This window comes from Orcinus orca, chromosome 5 (genome assembly GCF_937001465.1).
Source record: "Orcinus orca chromosome 5, mOrcOrc1.1, whole genome shotgun sequence".
NCBI lineage: Eukaryota > Metazoa > Chordata > Mammalia > Artiodactyla > Delphinidae > Orcinus > Orcinus orca.
Window position 1 is genome coordinate 135,902,205 of NC_064563.1, and position 18,550 is coordinate 135,920,754.

Genomic DNA, 18,550 nt, shown 5'->3' on the forward strand with positions numbered 1-18,550 from the left:
TTTTAAATTCAGATAATTCACCCGACATTACTTTAATAAAAAATATATATGTTCTGTGAAGAGGGAACTTGGCCAAGTCTATACATGGTTGAGTAATCCAACTGAAGTGACCTTGATGATTCCAACACGAAGCCAGGGTGGAAAGAACCAGGCGTTAAGTGGGGCTCAGAGAAAGGAGTGGTCAAGGCGGCTCGGGGCTGGGGGGCAGGGGGTGAGGTGGAATCTGCTGGAAAAGAATGGAAGAGGGGTGCTGAGGACATTCCTGGAGGAACAGACGTGCTCTGAACCAACAGGATGACAACAAAATAGCGAAGCAACCTGCTAACTGGGAAAAGGTTGGACAATTAGGCTAACATCAGACTCTAGGGGAGATGCAATACCAGTGTGTGTGTGTGTGTGTGTGTGTGTGTGTGTGTGTGTGAGAGAGAGAGAGAGAGAGAGAGAGAGAGACAGACAGACAGAGAGAGAGAGAGAAACAGAGACAGAGAGAGAGAGAGATGCAAGTCAGTGTTTAGGAAGACAGATTTCAAGGACACTTCAAAGAAAATTGGAGAGGACTTAAAAAGTGAAAGGTGCAACATGAAATAAGTGAAATGAAAATAACAAAGAAAAAGAGGTGTCAATGCTAACACTCACACTGAAAATCTGGTGGCTGGAAGACCAGTGATAACACTAACAGATACCAGGAAGTTGGAAGAGGGAAAACAGTGAATTCTGGTTTCAAGGTGTATTTCCCAGATCAGTAAGCCATGCTAGGGAGGGCACATCCTCAGATGACTCAAGCATCCTCACCTTTGGACGAGCCCCTCTCCTTGATTGTGGGCGGGACCTATGACTTGACTTTGACCAATGGAATACAGCAAAGGTGATGGGATGTCACTCCGCTGATGACATTTCACTATGTAAGAGTCCACCTTAGCATGCTGGGCCTTTGAAAAGCAAACTGCCAGGTTGTGAACTGCCTGTGGACGGGGCCGTGTGGCAGGAACTACGGGTGGCCCCTGGGAGCTGAGTGACCTCCAGCTGACAGTCAGTAGAAATCCAGGCCTCTCCATCCCACAGCTGAAGGGAAATGAATTCTGGTACCACGTGAATGAGCTTGGAGGCAGTTTCTTCCCCAGACCAGCCTCCAGATGAGAATGCAGCCTGGCCAACACCTTGATTATAGCCTTGTAAGACCCACTCAGGTGCACCCAGACTCCTGACTCACAGGACTGTGAGATCATAAGCATGTGGGGTTTTTTTGTTTTTAATAAATTTATTTTATTTATTTATTTTTGGCTGCTTCGGGCCTTTGTTGCTGCGCGCGGGCTTTTCTCTAGTTGCGGAGAGTGGGGGCTACTCTTTGTTGCGGTGTGTGGGCTTCTCACTGCGGTGGCGTCTCTTGTTCTGGAGCACGGGCTTTAGGCACGCGGGCACCAGTAGTTGTGCCTCACGGGCTCTAGAGCGCAGGCTCAGTGGTTGCGGCGCGTGGGCTTAGTTGCTCCGTGGCATGTGGAGCCTTCCTGGACCAGGGCTCGAACCTGTGTCCCCTGCATTGGCAGGTGGATTCCTAACCACTGCGCCACCAGGGAAGTTCACGTGCGTTGTTGTAAGACCCTAAGTTTGTGGTTATTTGTTGTGAATCCCCCAGAAACTGGAGTGACTGGGCTGAAGCTCAGTAGAGAGGACACGTGTGGACGTGTGTCCATCACACAGTGGATGAGAGCCCATGTGCTTGAAGCAAATGGCCTGGGGCTGAGCCCCAGCACTTCCCAGCTGTGTTACCATGGCCAAATTACATATTCTCTCTGTACTTCAATTTCCTCATTCATAAAATTAAAAGAATAAATAGTACCTATCACCCAAGGCTGCTACTGATGATTAAATTAATTAACAACTGTTAAGCGCTTAGAACAACACCTGCTCCAGAGTAAGCACTATTGGGGGAGGGAGGGTGGGTTAAGTTCTCAAAGGCAAAAAGTGCTAAGAAAGGCGAAGAAAAAGGCAAAGCAACAGGCAACGGGGGAAAGAAGATGGGCCAGGGGCAAGTTAAAGCAGAGTCAGACAGGAAGTGGCAAAGAGGATCCACAAAAATCATAGTCCAAAATCTCACTCATGAGGACAAGAGAGAACTTCAATGGGGAATGTCAAGAAATATAAGAAAAGGTGGAACCTAGAAAAAGTCATCAGATGAAAGAGCAGGAGTAGAATGAAGACATTTCCATGAGTTAAAAAGGAATCAGGGGGCTTCCCTGGTGGCGCAGTGGTTGAGAGTCCGCCTGCCGATGCAGGGGACACGGGTTCGTGCCCCGGTCCGGGAAGATCCCACATGCTGCAGAGCAGCTGGGCCCGTGAACCATGGCCGCTGGGCCTGCGCGTCCGGAGCCTTTGCTCCGCAACGGGAGAGGCCACAGCGGTGAGAGGCCCGCGTACCGCAAAAAAAAAAAAAAAAAAAAAAAAAAGGAATCAGCCCAAAGCAGAGGGTGGTGGAGAATTAACTGGCCTACAGAGACTGAAAGACCTGGCCCACTGGCCTCCTTGCTCACACACACCGGGATGCGCCCTCCTCAAAGCGTTGGCACTGGCTTATTATCTCTTCCCGAGGATTCTTCCTTGATATCCACACTTCCTTTCAGTGTTCGTCCAAAAGCCCTTTCTCATCAGGCTGGTCCTGAGCAATGTATTTAAAATGGCACCCCAATGACCCTGTGCCCTGCTATGCTTTTATCTACAGCAGCGGTCCCGAACCTTTTTGGCACCAGGGACCAGTTTTGTGGAAGACGATTTTTCCACAGACCAGGGAGGCTGGGGGGAGGATATGGTTCAGGCGGTGATGTGAGCGATGGGGAGCGATGGGGAGCGGCAGATGAAGCTTCGCTCGCTGGCCCGCCGCTCACCCCCTGCCGTGCGGCCCGGTTCCTAACAGGCCCCAGTACCGGTCCATGGCCCGAGTGTCGGGGAGCCCTGATCTATAGCATTTATCTCATACCATGCTACAAGATTTAGTATTTGTTACATTTATTGTTTTTCTGTCTCCCCTACTAGAATGCAAGCTCCACAAAGACAGATTATTGTGTGCATTTTTTGCTGATCCATTCCTAGGGTTTAGAACAAGGCATAGTTCATAACAGGTACTCAGAGACATGACAACTAAATACAACATCTCATTCGAACTAGATCCTTTCACTTATAAGGACATGATGAGAAGAACAGGCAAAAGTTGATTGGGGGTTGGGGTGGAGGAAAGAAAATTCTTTGGGGCTATACTCCCAATTTTCTGTGACGGCTTAAAAAATATTTTTGCATCATTAAAAATTAAAGAAAGAAAATAAAACTCTGACATGCTGGTAATAACCAAAAAAGACCTAAAAACTTTATTATAAATATTATGTATTTCTGGAAAAGGCAATAAAATCAATGGGAGGGGAAAGAGAGAAGGACAGGAACTTTCATTTTTATTGTGCATGGTTTTTACAAAGAGCATATATTACTTACATAATATTTAAATAATAAAATATATGTGGAAAAAATAAGTTGGTCCCACAGACCATTTCTGGGACGGGGCAGAAAGGCACAGGGACAGTCAGGGAGGAAGACCCTCGTGTTTCTTTCCCAGGAGCACCACAACTGCCCAGGGACACTGCAGGCTCTCTGCTGGCGTGGGGATCAGGGGAGCGGGGGCACGGGCCACTGGAAAGGCAGCCGCCCTGCCCACCTGGTGAGGACAAGCTTCCTCCAGCTCGAGTTCCACATGTGCCTGTCACCCAGGGCAAAGGGACCTTGCCAGGAAAACTGGAGAGCGTTGGCTAGGCTCGGAAGAGCCTCTTTAAGGTAAGACTTACAAATTAACAAATGTCTCACACTATTTATATTTTGTGTCATTGCAAAGAAGTTGATAATGTACTGAAATTGATCAGCTTTCCATTTCTTTTTAACTTTTTACTACGGCAAATTGTATGAGGACATAATCCCCATGGACCCATAATCGAATTCAACTATTCAATCCTGTTTCAACACACACAGACACAGACACAGACACACACACACACACACACACACACACACACAGTTGGTCCGTTCAAATCAACATCTAAACAAGATCCACACACTGCATTTGGTTGATTGAATTCCTTGGTTCCTTTATCAGAGGTTCCCCTTTCCTCCTCTTCTTATTTCCTTTGCATGGTTTTTCTCACACAGTTTCCCCATTTTCATTAAATGTCTCCTCAGAGCACTCCTCTGCCCCCCTCCCTTTCTCCAACTCCCCTAATTTCTTCCCTGATCATCTTTTTTGAAAACTTTTTGTTAGCAAGGCCTGTGGCAAGCCTAGGACAGGGACACGTAATGTTCAGGCTCCAGCAAGGAGCTCACGGGACAGGTAAGAGCCCCCCGAGAACTCTGCCAATCACAGCATTAACCGCACAGAAAACAAAAGTGTAAGAAAATTCCCCAGAAACACCCATACAGTCATGGCTCTGCCGGTAACCACAACTTAGGTGAATCCCTGTCCCTCCTTGGGCCTTAGTTTCTTCAGTGGGAATGGACAAAATGATAATGATGACGTTGACATCATTGGACATTTATTGCCTAAAAATCCTTCAAGATTTCTTCCAGCCAAGACTGTGATCTTTGGTGTCAAACTCACACAACGCATTAGCAAAGGACGACATCCTCCTTGGTTGGGTGAGGGAAAACAGATCGGGAGTGGAGGAGAATATTTCATAAATGACAAAGGGAAAAACTGGGGACAATGGTGACAAAGAAACTGTAACCACAAATGTAGGTTACGAAACAAAACTTCAGTCATCAACATAATCCAAATTTGAACAACATGCTATTGTTTCAAAGTACTTTCTTACACATGAGCAAACTTGATCCACACTAACGGATAAATGATAAAGGATGGTGTAAAAGGTTAACGGTAGAGTCTTGGGTATGACAGTGTATCACTAGGCCAGTGGTCCTCAACCAGGGCAATTTTACTCCACTTCCCAAGGGCCATCTGGCAATGTCTGGAGACACTTCGGTTGTCACAGGTGGGGCAGGGTACTGGCATCTAGTGGGCATCCCACAAAGCTCAGGACAGCCTGCACCGCGGGGAAGTATCCAGCCCAAAGTGTCAGCAGCTCTGAGGGAGAGAGTCTCTGATCGGGGTGAATCTCCTGGTTACCCAAGTGAAACTGTGCTGGGGGCACGGTGGAGAGAGGAGGGGCTACTAAGGTCTAAAACCACAGTTAGATAGACACCCTGCACCCTGCCTGAGCCCCCACATTGCAGACCATGCCAACACATGAGATTTGATGAGGAGACTGTCTTGGTTTGGTTTGGTTTGGTCCCCAAGATAGATCAGAACACATATTTCCGAATCTCAGTTATTCCCTCAATGTAGTCACCTTGGAAAACTATTTTTAAGACACTATCCAACTGAAGAACTTACGCTGTGTGGCAGACTTGTCTCTGAGAGCCGTGGCAGCCCCTGATTGAGGTCATGGGCCATTGGTGACCTTGGGAAGGACGGGCGGCGAACACAGCGGGTGATGGGGGGGTGGGGAGTGTGTGTGTGGAGGGGCTGCTACTTCATATTCAGTTCTCAGGGAGGCTTGTCTGGGAAGGCGACATTTGAATTTTACCGAAAAAAAAACTAAAACAAGAAAAAAAAATGTTTTTAAGAATTTTACTGAAAGATCAAAGCCATCCAAAAAGAGAAAAATTGGCCATTGATGAAGATATTCCAAAGAATACACCCCAGACTCTAAAAGCTATTTCCAGAAAAGAGGCCCCAAATTTCTGAACAGCAATGGTCTTCTTCAAATAAGTATACTGGGCAGTGCTGCCTCCCCAGCCTGCCACCCCCAGTACAACTCTTTCAAAAGATAAGCTCTGGTGTGACTGTCTTGACCTCAACCCCTTTACAGAGCTGACTTCCCCCAGCAGGCTGGGGCTCAGGAATCAGCACCAGCTGTGGTGAACGGCACTCCCCCCATCACCAGCACCACCAGCACCCGCATCACCATCGCCACCACCAGCACCACCAGCACCCGCATCACCATCACCCCCATCACCAGCACCACCAGCACCACCAACACCCCCATCACCACCACCACCAGCACCACCAGCACCCCCATCACCACCAGCACCCCCAACACCACCACCAGCACCACCAGCACCACCACCACCACCACCCCCATCACCACCACCAGCACCACCAGCACCGCCAGCACCACCACTGCTCTGAGAAGGAGCCTGGATATGGTGGGTCCTGGGCAAGGAACGCTTGATCCAAAGGAGTAGCGATTAAAAGCTCAGGTCTGCCTGGAATGTTCTCTCCTTATTTGATTCCTTGTGTGTTCTTGTCTCCCAATGCTCAGGGAGACAAATGCCCGGGCCATAGGCAAACTGAGGCTCAGACTCCAAGCCTGGGAGTCCAATCCCTTTCCCTCTTTTTCCTGATGGTGCTTCTTCTTGGATTCATCAACTCTGGCCATCTCAGCAATAAGATCCTCAGGGCCAGATGAGGGGATGAGTCTAGAAAATAAGCCAAGGAGGCTTCTCAGCCTGTTTGAAGCATAAGCCCCAGGCTTACCTGACACCTGGGCAAAAAGGTCCTCTGCTTGGTCTACATCAACTGCCCAGGAAACTACCCTGTGGCCTGAGCTAACGCCACAGCCTATATTAAGCAGTTTCTCTTCTCCTCCCTTCCCTAATCAACAGGGCAGTAGTAGTGTCTGGTAAAGCATTAGAGGACCCTCTGTCCTAGCCCTTCCTCTAGGAAGTACCTCTCTCTATCACAAAAAAACAAACAAACAAACAAACACAACAAGGCAGGTAGCAAGATGCTACAATCTGTGTACAGATTCAGAAGTGCTACTGAAGAAACTAATTCAGACATCACCACGTCCTAAGAGGTCCCCTGCCCACCCAAGCTTAAGCTTCATACTTCAAAGAAAGATTGTGAATTACACCTTATGATACCAATTATTTCCGAATGCATTATGGAACAGGAGCTTTTCTAAGCAATTTTATTGTTTTAATTCTTTCCTTCTATCATTTTTAATAATTACACTCTAGTTTTTAGTACATTAGGATGCAATTAAGAAAAAAAAAGTCATGTATATTTTAACTGTATTTCAATTTTTTTTTTACATGAAGAATTCCAAAGCCATCCATAATAATGTAGCATACAATATAGACAAAAGACAAAAGGAATAGTTTCGATAAAATTAGCTGAGTTCCATTTAGGAGAAAAAAATGCAAGTCTACTTATTTTGAAAACCCTTAGCATGAGACATTCATTGAAAGGATGGAGAATTCTTCATCATACAAAGGTGAAAACAAACCACACAGGAGCACACTGGTGGAAGAGAAAGCTTTATACTATCTAAGGAAGAGGGTATAGCAAGTCAGGACTCAAATGCTGAATCTGGAGATTACTAAGTCAGTTATCTGCCCAGTAAAATGTCACCATTATTAAATGTGAACCCACCCGTGTTGAATTGTATTTCCAGGCAAGTAGAAGGATGATGTCATCTAATGGGTAGAAAAATGAACAAAGAAAAACAAAATTATCTTAATGGTTTAAGGCACAATTTGTGAGCCACAGAATTTCACATTCACAGGTACTAAGGTTGAGTGGCATTTCAGTGATGAGAAAATATTTTTGTTTGCTCCATATGCTAAAGCCTTATTCATCCTCTGCTTACCTTCCAGCCCAGAGGTCAGCAAACTTTCTTTTTGTAAAGAGCTAAATAGTAAATATTTCAGGCTTTGTTCAGGCCATTACTCAACTCTGCTACTGTAGCATTAAAGCAACCATCGACAATACGTAAAAAAACAGGCGTGGCTGTGTTCCAATAAAAATTTATTTATAAAAACAGAACCGTGGGCTGTCATTCGCCTACCCCGGTTCTAGTCCACAGCGTCCTAGTTAGGAGGGGTGAGGCAGAGCACACTTAGGACACTCTTGTAAGAAATGGCAGGAATAAGCAAAGCGAGCTGGTAGATCTGAAACTACCCACCAAGACACGGAGCATAGCCCTTCATACCCAAGAGTATTCTTCCAAGATGAAAATCAAGACTAGATACATGAGGTAGGAATTAGCTCGCAGCAACCTTTGTTCTCAAGCTACAAGTGTTTCTCCCTCACAGAAACAGCTTCTACTTTACCATGTGGCTGGTCTTCTGAACTGGGTGACACTCAGAATATGTCACCTGACGGAAGTTACACTATCATGTATGAAATATTCTTGTCCCCAAATTTGAACCTAAATCTGATCAAGACTTTAGTTTATAGGACATTTTGGGGACAAAGAAACACATTAGGACTTCCCTGGTGGTGCAGTGGTTAAGAATCCCCCTGCCAATGCAGAGGACACGGGTTCGATCCCTGGTCCAGGAAGATCCCACATGCCGCAGAGCAGCTAAGCCCGTGCGCCACAACTACTGAGCCTGCGCACCACAACTACTAAGGTCACGCCCTGCAACTACTGAAGCCCGCATGCTCTAGGGCCCGCGTGCCACAACTACTGAGCCTGCGCACCTAGAGCCCGTGCTCCACAAGAGGAGCCACTGCAATGAGAAGCCCGCGCACAGCAACGAAGACCCAACTCAGCCAAAAATAAAAAAAATTTTTTTAAAACCTTTATTATAAAAAAAAAACCCACATTAAATGACAACACCAGAATGTTGGCAACAAAATCTACATTGTGGGGAAACACACAGATCCCGATCCAAGAGATTCAAAATATCCAAAAGATCCAGCTTCTTGACCAAATATATCACAAGACAGAACAAGAGGACTTCCCTGGTGGTCTAGCAGTTAAGACTCCATGCTCCCAATGCAGGGGGCACGGGTTCAATCCCTGGTCAGGGAAGATCCCGCATGCCCTGTGGCACAGCCAAAACTAAATTTAAGATTTTTTTAAATAAATAAGTTTAAAAGTATGCCATTTAAAAAAATTTTTAGAATGCTTTTTAATTTAAAAAAAAAGACAGAACAAGAGAGGGACAGGAAACCTGCATATTAAAAGAGACTTAGGGGCTTCCCCGGTGGCTCAGTGGTTAAGAATCCACCTGCCAATGCAGGAGACACGGGTTCAAACCCTGGTCCGGGAAGATCCCACATGCCACGGAGCAACTAAGCCCGTGAGCCACAACTACTGAGCCTGAGCGCTAGAGCCCGTGAGCCACAACTACTGAGCCCACATGCCACAACTACTGAAGCCTGTGCGCCTAGAGCCCGTGCTCTGCAACAAGAGAAGCCACCGCAATGAGAAGCCCGTGCACCACAACAAAGAGTAGCCCCTGCTCGCTGCAACTAGAGAAAGCCCACGTGCAGCAAAGAAGACCCAATGCAGCCAAAAATAGAGATAAAATAAAATAAAGTTATTAAATAAATAAATAAAGAGAATTAAGAGACATATTAACCAAATGCAATGTGTGGACTTTGTTTAAATCCTTTGATTACTCTGAGGTATTTTTAACTAACTGTGAAAAAATATTTCTTAGACAATCAAAGAAATCTGAACATGAATATTCAGTGATATTAAGAAATGAATTATTGTTCATTTCTTACGTGTGATAATAGTATTCTGTTGATGTTTTAACAAAATGAATCCCTATCTTTTCAGAGCCATATTGAAATATTTATAAGTAAATCTGATTTTCTTTTTAAATCCTCATCCTAAAATTCTTTCTTCAAGAAAATAACTTTGGTTGTTTTGATCCTGTAGAAGTCACTGCTTTTCAAATATACCCATGAATGAGGTGAAAGAATAGGGGGTGAAACTCAACAAACACCAAGGACAGATTTAGGGCTAAATGATAAACAAGTAAATTAAAAAGTTAATGTATTTATATACCCCTGATGGACCTAAAAGGTCCTTCAGAGCATACATACCATGTGAAGGTCAGGCTTCTGATAATGTTAACATCTGGAAAATAGCCATCAATCTGAAAATTAAAAAAAAAAAAAGACTTCTAAGTGGCAAACAGCTTTCACAAATCCCATGCACTTTACTTCATGAAAGGAAAAGAAGCACATCATTTATAAACTTGTATCAAACAAGGCATCAGCAAGAGCTAAAAGAGGAAAGAAACAAAGGACTTAGAATTAGAAGCAGAGGAACAGGGCAACCCAAGAGTTCAGGAAATAAAGACACGGTCCACAGAGAGAAGACCTCCGAGGCATCACCCTTATGCATCTTCCCAGAGTGGGAAACATAGGTTCAACCAGGCTCAGAGTCCTGTTGAAAGCAAGAAAGGCAATAAAGACACAGCTTAGGGGCTTCCCTGGTGGTGCAGTAGTTAAGAATCCGCCTGCCAATGCAGGGGACACGGGTTCGAGCCCTGGTCCGGGAAGATTCCACATGCCGTGGAACAACTAAGCCCATGTGCCACACAATTACTGAGCCCACATGCCACAACTACTGAAGCCCGTGTGCCACAACCACTGAAGCCCGCGGGCCTAGAGCCTGTGCTCCACAACGAGAAGCCACTGCAATGAGAAGCCCACTCACCGCAACTAGAGAAAGCCTGCGTGCAGCAACGAAGACCCAACACAGCCAAAAATAAATATAAAATAAGTGAATAAATTTAAGAAAAAGAAAAGACACAGCTTAAAATTATCTTCATTAAGATGGCTACAATTTAAGAAGCTAAATTATTCACTTAAATAAAGGAAGAACAGGTTTTGAGGAAAGGCAGAATTGAGATCAGTGAGTATAAGTGGAGGCAGATTTTGAGCTTGAAACAGAGACAGAGCTTCTCTACAATGAGAACCAGCCCCCAAGGGAGTGAATGGGGTCCTCATTTGCTGCCCTGAGGTACTAGACACCTCACAGTGAGCTCCACATCACTCTCGACATTGGGTGGGGTTGGATCAGTGGTCCTTGAGGATCCTGAACAATTCCAAGGTTTTCTGGTGGGTAAAGTTAAAGAAAAAATTATTCTGATGCTTATTAAAATGGTAAGAAAGACTTCTTTTAGGGCTATTGCAAAATAGGAGAGAGATGGGGCTCAACTCTGAATACAGCAAAGACACCTGAGGATTTACGGCAATCAAGCGAAGTGAGGCAGTCAGTGGACAGAAAATTACTCAGAGGAGACAGCAGGGTAGGGGGATTCTTATTAACAAACAAGCAATGGGATTTTTGCTGAAGGTAGCCTAGGGTGATCAGATATCGAGGGTGATCACATATCAAGAGTGGGTGATTCTCTCTGAACTGACTTAGCAGGATTCTTGCTAAAATTGGGCTAGGCGGGCCAAAGACAGGACAGGAGCCAAGGTCCAGATCTAGACAAAAACAGGACTCAGAGGAACCCGACTAAAGTCTGCTTAAGGAGAGAGTCTTTGTTTGTAGCGTTAACTCCACCTTACAAATAGAAATGCCTAGAGGTGGTGCCCAAAGTCACAGAGCAAGTATGAGCTGGTGCCAGTAACAGATCCCCGACTCCCAGATCCAACCTCGGTGACGTCAGTTACCCCCGCTGCCTCGTAAAACCTTGCACTGCATAACACTTTTTAATTTCTCAAGTGCTTCCCGACATAATTTCTCTGTCTCCAAACTCCAGAAATGCTCATTTCTAAACATCAAGCTGTCATAAGATAGGGGGAAACGACCTTTGAACACAATGCCACATGAGAGATTTACATACAATCCCCTGTAATACTGAAACAGACTGGTTCATCATCATCAGGTATAATGAAGCCTTTTAAAGTGACCTTATAATAACAGGCATACAAATAAAATAGAAAAAAAAAGTAAAAGACTGGATTTAAAAGCATCCGAAAAGAACAGGAAGTTTCCAATCACTAACAGGATTACAAAACCTCCGTAGCACAAGCTAAGCAATTTCCCATGATGCCCAGTACCCAGGGAGAGCATTTACAGATGACAGAGCTGCTTCCTGCGCTCTTAAAAGTACCATCCACAGGATAAAAGTTATTTAAGAATCTAAAGGGCGATGTACTAAATATTCTCTGGTTGCCCTTTAGATTACTTCTCACCACTGGGACATGTGCCCTGGGAGGCTGACCTCTATGACCTGCATCAACCAGGCTCCCTTGCCCTCTGGCCCCTTAGGTACCAGTAGAAGCCAGGAGAGTAGGAGGAGGGGAAGGAAGGAGCATGCATGCCCCTGCTTCCTCCCTGCAGGGTCACCTGGGGGTCTCTCCATCACAGGTCAGTTTCTCTCAGGTGATCCTCTCCCTCTATCCTTACTTCTAGGGGTTGGAGGATGCCATAGACTATATCCCCTCAAAATTCATACACTGAAACCTAATCCCCAATGTGATTGTAATAGGAGGAGAGGCCTTTGGGAGTTGATTAGGTCATGAGGGTGGAGAACTCATAAGTGGGATTAGCGCCCTTATGAAAGAGACCCCAGAGAGCTCCCTCCCCCCTTCTGTCATGTGACAGTCATCTATAAACCAAGAAGCAGACACCGAATCCTCCAGTGCCTTGATCTTGGACTTCCCAGCCTCCAGAACTATGAGAAATTTATAGCATTTATTCTGTTATAACAGTCTGAATGGACAAAGTCAGAGGGGTTTCCTCCTATCGCCCCAGTGTACCTCACTCCCCCTTTCTGTTTCTCAACCCCATGACACACCTTTATTGAACTTTCTTCTGTCACCTCTTTGACTGTGACTTATACTTTCCTGCCCAGCTTCTGACTGACAGCAATGGAAAAAGAAGAGGGGCAGAGAATCAAAACTTTAATTTTCCATATTTACCCTCAATTGGTGGTGGTTAGTAGGGGACCCAATTTTTTTTTTTTTTTTGGCGGTACGTGGGCCTCTCACTGTTGTGGCCTCTCCCGTTGCGGAGCACAGGCTCCAGACGCGCAGGCTCAGCGGCCATGGCTCACGGGCCCAGCCGCTCCACGGCATGTGGGATCTTCCCGGACCGGGGCACGATCCTGTGTCCCCTGCATCGGCAGGCGGACTCTCAACCACTGCGCCACCAGGGAAGCCCTAGGGACCCAATTTTTAAGCTAGATTTCCTGATATGTGTATGGGGAAGGAGATGTGTTCAAGGAGGCCCTGAGGGTAAGGGTTCCCATGAAAATCCAGGATTGATATGCGGAACTTTGTATACATGTGCATTTTTCTGAAAAGAGAAATCCAGAAAGAAAAAGGTCAAAAATTTAATTGTATTCTCAAAAGTTAACCCATAAATGGAGAGCCAGCACTGTAAGAGAAACACAGCACAGGGGACTTCCCTGGTGGCGCCGTGGATAAGAATCTGCCTGCCAGTGTAGGGGACAGCGGTTCGAGCCTTGGTCCGGGAAGATCCCACATGCCATGGAGCAACTAAGCCCGTGCACCACAGCTACTGAGCCTGCGTTCTAGAGCACGTGAGCCACAACTACTGAGCCCATGTGCCACAACTACTGAAGCCTGCGTGCCTAAAGCCCATGCTCCGCAACAAGAGAAGCCACCGCAGTGAGAAGCCCGCGCACCGCAACGAAGAATAGCCCCCGCTCGCCACAACTAGTGAAAGCCCGCGCGCAGCAATGGAGACCCAACGCGGCCAAAAATAAATGAATAAATTTTTTTAAAAAAAGAGAAACATAGCACAGAAACAGTCACCGTGTGCCCAGGAGAAGAAAAACGACCAGGCTGACAGTGGGGACCACGTGCCAGCTGCAGGAGCAGGAACACAGCCTCCTGCCCTCTCTGAGGGGCCGGGCTGCAGGAGGAACCACGGCCTCCCCTCGGCCCACCACCACCCGCCCCAGGGAGGCAGCTGCGATGGTATGTTCCCGCAAAGCACTCACGGCTCATCACTCACGGCTGCCTCCCAACACTCAAGTGACATTTCGAAAGCTCATCAGCTCAGCAGGTGCTCGGATGCACAAGCAATAGCAAAAACAGTTCCGGGCTAAGGAGAATCTCATCCTGTTGTTCTGAAGAGCTTGGAGCATGGAGGCAAGGGAGAGTGTGGAAGGCAGCAAAGCAGGAGGAGGGAAAGCAGCAGACTAGCAGAGCTGACCCAACAGGAAATGCTCCAGAGCTGCTGGCAGGGGCCCCATCTGGAGGCAGGGGCGATCCCCACTGTGGAGTCAGCCCTTACCTTACAGACACGTGTGTACGTGGCCTGAGCCCAGCTCCACCCCTCACCTGCTGTGTGACCGAGAATATGTGGCTCACCCTCTCTGGGCTACATACAGCTTCTCCCTTTACCATTCAGTACGAACTTCATAGGACTGTTGTGTGGGTCAATGAGAAAATGCCTCTAAGACCTAGTAAATGCCTTTCCAGATATGTTTTAGGATTCACGTCAGAGCTCTTCTCTAATTCCTTCGCTGTGAGGTGATCCCAGGTACAAACAGAAGCCTACAAAAGACTGATAAAATCAACCTTCCCTGGTGGCGCAGTGGTTAAGAATCCTCCTGCCAATGCAGGGGACACGGGTTCAAGCCCTGGTCCGGGAAGATCCCACATTCCGTGGAGCAACTAAGCCCCTGCGCCACAACTCCTGAGCCTGAGCTCTAGAGCCCACGAGCCACAACTACTGAGCCCACGTGCTGCAACTACTGAAGCCCACGTGCGTACAGCCTGTGCTCTGCAACAAGAGAAGCCACCGCAATGAGAAGCCCACGCACCGCAAAGAAGATCCAATGCAGCCAAAAATAAATAAATAAAACAAATAAATTAAAAAAAAAAAATCCACCTCCAGTTCCACACCAGGATGGATGCCAAAAGGGAGTGATGAGCCACCGGGGCAAGGGCACCTGAGAGGAACCGGAACATCCATCCCATACGGAGCCTGTATATGTCCGTACCCTGTGCCACTGTCCCTTTCCCGGCTATACCAGGGGCCTTAGCTCAGAGGCAGAGCCCGGAGCCAGATGGCCTTAGCTGACACTTGGCCCTGCCACGTACTGCCTGGGTGGCCTTGGGCAAGTTAGATACCCCACTGACTCAGTTTCCTCATCTATAAATCAGGTACAATCATAATCATAGCACCTATCCTTCTGTGAGGATTTTAAAAATTCGTGTCAACTTCTTAGACTAGTGTCTGGCATACAGTAGTAACTCAATAAATGCCGGCTGTGGTATTGCCCTGCACGTCTCAGCTAGTCGCCAGGGCCCATCTCATAAGGAGGCAGCTGTGCTCTGAAGAGCAGCCACACGCTGGCACCACCAGCCCACAAGCCACATACCACATACCACCTACGTCCTTGATTCTGAGATGCGTTTTGTATTTTCGCTTTCCTAAAATTACAATATACGTGCACATGTCACAGAGCAGATTTTCTCATCTGTAAAATGGGGATAATAACAGCATCCAGCTCATGATTCATATATGCAAAATGCTTTGAATAGGGCGTGGCATCAGAAATTGTCCCCTGTGGGTATTACCCTCAACATTATATTAAGTGACCTGACCTGCTGTAGGCCTTCCCACCCCAAGGGAATGTGAAAATTCTCCCTTGTTCCTCACTTGATCTGAGGATCACTTGATCCCTGGTACCTGAAGGTGCTGAGAGTGGGGCCCTAGTAAATTCCCAAAGAATGTGCGGAATTTCAGGTAGTTGCTAGATTTTTACCATCCCAAGAGCTTCCTAGAACTGGTTACTTACAGGGCGTTGTTTAGAAGCTGCTGAGTTTGGTTCTGGGTTTATTGAGGTTCCTTTTTTTGCACCTTGAATAATGTGCAGGTCACACTGTGGGTTTCCTGGTGACCCCTGGAAAACAACTGGCCTCCCATTAACCTGAGAGGGCCCCGTGGAAGACGGAGCTTTCACAGAGGCACGAGAACCAATGGGAAATGGAGAGATGGCAGCAGGAAAGGCATCCCAGTACAGCTGAAGATCAATGCATGAGCCCAAAATTGAGGCAAGTAAATCAATGGCCTCCACCGTCCATAAAACCGTACTATTTTCCCTTCCTCTTGCTTCATCATCTTCCCCGCTGCTTTGGAGGCAAGGGGAAGGACAAACAAACAAGGGTACATGCCATGGAAGGTAAACCCCTAAGATCACAGATGCTGGGGCAGGTTACCTGGATTCAAATGGTCCCCAACCGTTAGCCATGTGACCTTGGACCAGTCCACCAACTAGTCCGTGCCTCAGAGGAGCATGAAGTTTACACGAATTAAGGGTACACATGAAGCTCTTGGAAACATGCCAGGCACACAGCAAGAGCCCGCAGAGCGTCAGCCACCATCACGCTATGGTACCTGTCCCCCAGGAGCCCTGCGAGGGGAAGCATGTTCCAGTGAAACTGGGGTATTGGAGACGGGGGCTCTTTGCTACTTCCCAGCACCAGTGAAATGGGAAGATGACCGGAGACGAATGGAACAGGATGCCAACGGCAGCCACTCCACGTACAGACTGTTACTGATGTTCTCTGAACCTCAGCTTCCTCACCAGATACATGGGGTTTAGCTCCCTCACCTCTCAGGGCTGTCATGAGAAATGAGAACACACTGTGTAGGCATCAAATAAATGGTACTTCTTGTCATCTCTCCCCCCTCACTGGAGTGTAAGGAAGGCAGAAAAAGGCAAAACGCTACGGTCGGCATGGCTAGTGAGGCTTTCCTACCGAAAAAGCAGCAGCCCACTTTTCCCAGGCCCGCTCAGGACGCCCATCTTCCAGCACTAAGATGCCAGCCATTTTCCACCAAAGGCCCAGAGATCAGGATTCGGGGTCAGTAAAACCCTGCAGAAAAGGGGGAAAAGCCTAGGTTTTGGAAGTCCTCCTCAGCAAAAACCTCTCACCAAAGGTTACAGGGGCTAATTGACAGCTGCATCAGGACATGGAGACTGAATCATTAGCAAGAAGGGCTAGGGAAGGTCGCTTTTCTATAAACATCTGAAGGATAGAGTGTAGATAAATGTCAAAAACAATGCCAAAAACGATTGCACACTACTTGCTTACGCAGCTTTTTCCTTCTTCAGACAAATGATAAAACGCTTCTGAATATAAATCATCTTCAATTAAGACATTGCTGTTGGAAAGCACTTTTGGCAGGACGAACAAAATATTTGCCACTGTTCTCCGACTTGGAGCTTTCAAGGTTGGCACGGCGATTTATTTTTGTTGATTAAACAAAATACAAATGGAAAGGGCCTAAAAATTGATTTGCCAATTAAACTCAATGATTCTTAACAATGAAATGTGCTCTATTAGCTTTGCCAGCGTTATAAAAATGCCTCCTAGCTTTCCTGCTGCTTTCAGGATGTACACCATTGATACTGGTGCTGACAGAAAGATTAAGTAAGGACGGGATGATGCAAAATGTGTCTTCTGTTTTGCTGGAACGGAAGGAGGAGAAACGATTCAGGGCTTGGGCCATTTCAGAGAGAATGTCTGCCCAGCATTCGTGATTCTTGAAAAAATGATTTGGGTTGAGTAAGGGGACCGTTGTCCCTCATTTTGTGTGTACTTGTTCTTTGGCAAATTACAGATTCACTAAGAGAGGCCAATTTGCTGAGATGAAAACAATCACAATTAAGCAAATTCTTCATTTTCTCTTTTTACTTTTCAAAGGGATGAGTGTCCAGATAGGCAGCCAACCAAATGATGGATGTCAGATGCTTCTGCAAAATGGACCAATGTACAGAGGGGCACCAGAAGCCTACTTTGGTCCAGCGTAAAATTTTTCTGAATTGCAACCATGAGATCCAGACCACAACTGCAATAACTTCACATACAATAGCCATAAACCCAAGCCAACAGAATGCTGATGCTTCCTGGTGGTCAGAGCATGGATAGAGCAGGCTGCTATGCATTTTTAAACTTGATTGTACATAATTGCTCATCACTGACCCATTCTCCAACCCTCCTGGGCTGGAACATGTTGCTAGGCAACCAATTTTGCTCTATATACTTTCTGAAAGCTAGTGAGGCAACAACGAAGTGTCAACTAAGTGAATACTAACCATCAGAGACAGGTTCAAATAAAAAAAGGATGCCCAGTTTCCTTAAAGCACGTCCATCTCATATTCTTTCCTTATGCAGACACATATTTCCCATGTCTTACAACTCAGCAAATAAGCTCTCTTAGGTTGAATTGGATGAAACTGCCCTTTTGGTAGCTCAATTTAGCAATTCATACAGTTCAACCTAATAACTTGAAAGAAATTCACACAGACTGTAAAACAGAGGAAACATAATCTTCTGCTAGTATAATCACGGTTGTGTTTTGTATCAGTAACATATCATTTACCTAGTCCACACATTTCCGGAAATTGTTTTTATAAAAGACAGTTGGGAGAGGCAGCCTGCATCATTTTGCAAATGCCTGAATAAGCAGTCACGTTTCTTTTTCCATTTTAGGCTATTACACACTGATCTATTTCTTGTACAATAATCCACACATTCCCTGCCTTTTCAAATGCTTGGAGCCACAGGGAATGGGACTCAATTTATTTTTCCTAATTTGAGATCAGGAACACCAGAGGATGCCCTAAAGATGAAGACAGAGGACATGAACTGCCAAGTACAGGAAAGAAGTTCATTTAAGGGGAAAGAGGTGGGAAGGCAGGATGGCTGGTATCAGAGAACACGATGCTGGTCTGGGAAAGCCAGTGAAATCGAGTGACTCTCCACGTCCAA

At 46.3% G+C, this 18,550-nt stretch overlaps 1 protein-coding gene across 3 annotated transcripts in view; it reads right to left on the bottom strand.

Moving 5' to 3' along the window:
- TIAM1 (TIAM Rac1 associated GEF 1) overlaps positions 1–18,550 on the bottom strand; it is a 400,889-nt gene that overhangs the window by 304,344 nt on the left and 77,995 nt on the right. For 2 of the 3 annotated variants that reach the window (XM_033418176.2, XM_049710491.1), the window contains one exon: positions 9,878–9,930. The exons of the other annotated variant lie outside the window; for it this stretch is intronic. The gene's annotated coding sequence lies outside the window, so the exon portion shown is untranslated. Of the gene's footprint in view, positions 1–9,877; positions 9,931–18,550 lie in introns of those variants that run through there. 3 annotated transcript variants of the gene reach the window in all.